This window comes from Hemitrygon akajei, chromosome 14 (assembly GCF_048418815.1).
Source record: "Hemitrygon akajei chromosome 14, sHemAka1.3, whole genome shotgun sequence".
Lineage (NCBI taxonomy): Eukaryota > Metazoa > Chordata > Chondrichthyes > Myliobatiformes > Dasyatidae > Hemitrygon > Hemitrygon akajei.
In genome coordinates this window covers 74,281,995-74,287,046 of record NC_133137.1, presented here as the reverse complement: position 1 = coordinate 74,287,046, position 5,052 = coordinate 74,281,995, and positions in this window count along the sequence as shown.

Genomic DNA, 5,052 nt, shown 5'->3' with positions numbered 1-5,052 from the left:
ATTTTATGTATATTCAGCTTTTGCAAAAATCTATTCATAGAAGTAGTATTGTCTGAAAAGACAGATTTTTAAAGGTTAGAGTAGAAATCCAGAAATACCTTATTAATTTTCTGACCATCTGACGTTTCAATTCTATCAGCTTGTTCGTATTTTCAAAATCTGTCTTCCAGCCATATCTGCTTTTAATTGACCAGCCAACAATTTGCCTGATTTAACCCCATGATTGTAAAATTGACTTTTAGATTTGAGAAGTTGCTGCTCAATGGGATAGATCAAAAGCAAATCATGCCGTGTTTGAAGTTCCACCCATTCCTTATAAAGATCTTCATTATGTTACTGAATAAACTTTATCTATTTCTTTAATCCTGTTAGTAATCACTAAAAGTTCTGCTTTGGTTTTCCTTCTTAAACCTACTGAATATGAAGTTATCTGTCCCATGAGAAAAGATTTCATTGTATCCCAAATCTTGAAACTGGACATTCACTCAGTTGTATTTAATTCAAAAAATAAAGAAATTTGTTCTTTAATAAAGCTTACAAAAGCTAAGTCCTGTAATAATGTAGTATTAAATCTCCACTGAGAAGAATTTAAAATGTTATCAGGAAATATAAATATAATATCATGGGTGCGTGGTCCGACAACATGATGACATCATACGTGCAATCGGCAACAAGAGGCACCAATTGCGTGTCCAGCAAAAAATAATCAGTTCTTGAGTATTTATGATATACATGCAAAAAGAAAGAAATCCCTATCTTTAGGATGTATAAATCTCCAGATATCAATTAAACAATATTCCAATAAAAAAGAGTTAATACAAGTCGCAGCCTTATTAGGAAGCAGCAGATTGGTTGATGACCTATCAATCGAAGGATGTAAACAACAATTGAAGTCACGGCCCATAATCAACTTATGTTCATTTACATTTGACAACACAGAAAATAGTTTCCTAAAAAATTCAGGACTATCTATATTAGGTGCATAAACACACACTAGAGCCGCCTTTTGACCATATAACAGACCAGTAACAATTAAATATCTTCCAATTGATTTAGTAACACTATTAAAATGTATGAAAGGGATTTTAGATTGAATAAAAATAGAATCCCCTCTAATTTTAGTTACTGATAAAGAATGAAATCCCTCCAGAATTTAAAAAAATTGATTTTCATCTTCCCTACGAACATGGGTCTCCTGCGCAAAAATAATATCAGCCTAATGTGTATTTCATTTCTTAAAAATCTTTTTCCACTTAATAGGTTGGTTCATACTGTTCATATTCAAGGATATTATATGAATTTTATTGACATCCCTATTTAAACTTTAATATAAGATTTTGTAAAGTAAGTTATTGCATAAGCACGAATCAAATCTATCAGGAGAAAGAAAGCATGAACTCGATCAAAGATAAAAAAATGCAACATGATTGACGGAAAAACCTCTCAGGATTGCCCAGTCAAAATACACCTAATCTAATAACCCCACCCCCCTCCCCGCAAAACCCAAAAACCGTCCAATAGGCAGACAGCATGCTAAACTACTATCCCCTATCCCTTGTCTCCAATTGATAGGCTCTTCTCAGACAGTTAGGTATTGACACCACTAGCTAAAGACAAACAAAAGAAAAATGAAGAAGCAAACAATTTCAAATATTTTGATATTATGTCTAAGAAAGGTTAGAACCTAACTAACATCGGCCATCTTAAATTCATTTAAAATAAGTTAGTCATATATTCAAAAAAGAATAAATCCAACCAATTAATTAATTTGTTATGACTAGTGCTAGCCACTTACAAGTCAATAAAAAAATAAGTAAATATGTGTATATTAAATCTAAAACTATATTAAGTATTAAAGTTTTCCCATTTCAACGACTCCCAGCTAAGGATTAATCATTCAAATTGCTTGCGAGATGGATTTGAACTCCCTTTATGAATTACTAACTCTCTTCTGGAGAGTCGATCCATTTGGGGTGATCATTAGGTGGAGAGATTCTCAGATGAGCCGGGAAGCGCAAAGAAGGACAACGATTATTCTTATAAAGTTCAGCCATCACTTCCCGATATTTAACTCTTTCAGCATAAACCTCTGGAGCAAAATCTTCAATTATGCAAATGGATGCCCCATTAAAGATTAGCTTCCCTCACTTCTTTGCATCTTGGAGAATTGCTTCTTTAATTGTAAAATAATGCAGGCTTAGTATCACATGGTGAGGCTTCATCTCAGGTGAAGGCTTTGGGCGGAGAGTGCGATGGGCTCTATCTATCGTCGGAGGGGCTTCAAGTATCTCACTAAAAAGTGAATGTAACGTTGCTATAAAATATTTTAATGGCTCACCGGATTCCATATTTTCCGGCAAACCCAGTATGCGTAAATTCATCCTGCAGCTTCTACTTTCCAGATCAACCGTTTTCTTCTTAATTCTCAATATTTCTGAAGTAGCCTCGTTAATTTACTTTTCCATAGCTGACATATTTAATTATTTTTCTTTAATAACTTGATTCATTGCCTCCTGTTCTCTTTTGATTCTGTTAGTAGTCTTCTTGAGCACCTCAAATTGGATTTCCAGATTGCCACAAGATTCATGGATGACAGAAATAATTTTTTCAAACTTTTCATTAGCCTTCACCAAGCTATCAATCTTAAAATTCATATCTTCCATTAAAGAGAGCATTCTTTCTGAAGTAAGGACTTCCGCTGATTGCTCTGTTTGGTCAGTTTCAGCAATGGTCTTTCCAGCTTTTTTTAAAAATCCCTGTCATCGTAACTAAATCGTAAAACCTTCAGTAAAAGTAATAAATCTTCAAACTTTAAATGGATCTAGCAGTGTGAAGTGGGTTATCATACAGGTCCTACTACATGGACTGCCAACAGGAGACTCTCAGGATTCAGCACTCCACACAAGCATATGTAATTCTGATAAGATGTACATGCTACTAAACTTAAATTAAAGCACAATGAAAAAAAAATGAAGAAATTATCACCACAGAAGCAAAGGTTAACCAATGGAAGAGTATGACCCTCCATGGAAGATATCCCCACGATCTGAACAGACTAGATGTTGACAAGGAATCTTTGAATGCCTGGCTCAGAATTGGAGAATCTCTTCCCAGAAATAGAAGGGTTCCTTGTGACAATACAGGACCAAGTGGTTAATACAAGAAAAAAAAATCAAAATGCATAATGAAAGGAAAACAAATCCAAGTCAATAAATGCAAGAAATGCCAAGAGAAACTAGAAACAATCCAACACATTACAGGATCCTGCAGGGGTTTAACTCAATCTGGTTATTTACACAGGTGCAATCAAGTGGCAAATATTATTTACTAGAATCTTTACTAGGCCACGGAGGATTGCCATTTCATTTGGCTGTATTCTTGGATATTCATCAAAAGTTCAAAGTAAGTTAATTATCAAAGTACATATATGTCACTATATACAACTCTGAGATTCTTTTTCATGCAGGCATACTCAGCAAGTCTCTAGAGTTGTATCTAAAATGAAATGTCAACTAGAGTCAACTAAAACAAACTGTGAAAATGCAAATATAAATAAATAGCAATAAATAACGAGAACATGAAATAACAAGATAGAGTCTTAAAGTGAGTGCAACGGTTGTGGGAACATTTCAATAGATGGGCAATCGAGTGTAGTTGTCCCCTTTGTTCAAAAGCTTAATGATTGTGGGGAAATAACAGCTCTTGAACCTGGTGGTGTGAGTCCTGAGGCTCTTGTACCTTCTATCTGATGGCAGCAACAAGAAAACAGTATGGCCTGGGTGGTGGGGGTCCCTGATGATGGATGCTGCTTTCCTACGGCAGCACTTCATGTAGATGTGCTCAATGGTTGGGAGGGGTTTACTTGCGATGGACTGGACCATATTCACTATTTTTTTGTAGGATCTTCTATTCAAAGACATTAGTCATGTATGTTTGAATGACAGTTAAACTTGAACTTGAAATTGAATAGCTGTCCCTGTCCATCTGTATGCTTCTGAGAACTGGATCACCTGGAATACCCTGCACAATTGGATATTGCAGGCATAGTCTCTTATAATATTTATAAACTGTCTGGATGAGCACTGAAAAAGCCAAAACATAGAAGGCCATGATCAAGTGCCTCCCTCTGGATCCTCTCTTCCTTCCCTTTCTCCTGTTGTCCACTTTTCTCTCCTATCAGATTCCTTCTTCACTAGCCCTTTACCTTTTTCACACACCTGGCCTCACCTATCACCTTCCAGCTGGCCTCCTTCTCTTTCCCCTACCTTTTTTATTCTGGCGTCTTCTCTCTTCCTCTCCAGTCCTGAAGAAGGGTCTCGGCCTGAAACATTGACTGCTAACTCTTTTCCATAGATGCTGCCTGATCTGCTGAGCTCTTCCAACATTTTGTGTGTGTTGCTTTGGATTTCCAGCTTATGCAGACTTCCTTGTGTTTATGAGTTTCAAGTCGTGTTACATTTCTGCATATTCAGTTCCAATGAAGTCAAGATTAGGCTCATACCAGCTTAAGATGGTTTCATTTCAAACAAGGTGAATCAGTGAGAATATTACAATTCATTATTTAGTCTGATTCTAATTAATTTTAGCTGGTTAGCAATCACTACAGTTTAATATGATAGACAACTTTGTATCTTCTAGCCTCACTTAGGTCAGCTTCTAATTTAATATTAATTAGAACAGGAAATCACCTTGAATTATTAGGAACTATAAACATATTGAAGACTATCATCAACCAGGTTGTAGTAATCAATCATTCATTCATTATGTGCTCTGTCATATGACGTGGATGATCAGAGTCAGGTAGAATATCATTGGCATATGTCCTGAGACTTGTTGACTTTGCAGCAGCACAATCAGCATAATAATAGAGAAAATAAACGGGAATTACAGCAAATATTTATATTACACAATTACACAGATAACTTAAATTAGTAGTGGACAAAATAGAAATTAAATAAAAAGTAGTGAGATAGTGTCCATGGATTCAATGTCCATTCAGAAATCGGATGGCAGAGAGGAAGAAGCTGTTCCTGAAATGTTGAGTGCTTTTCA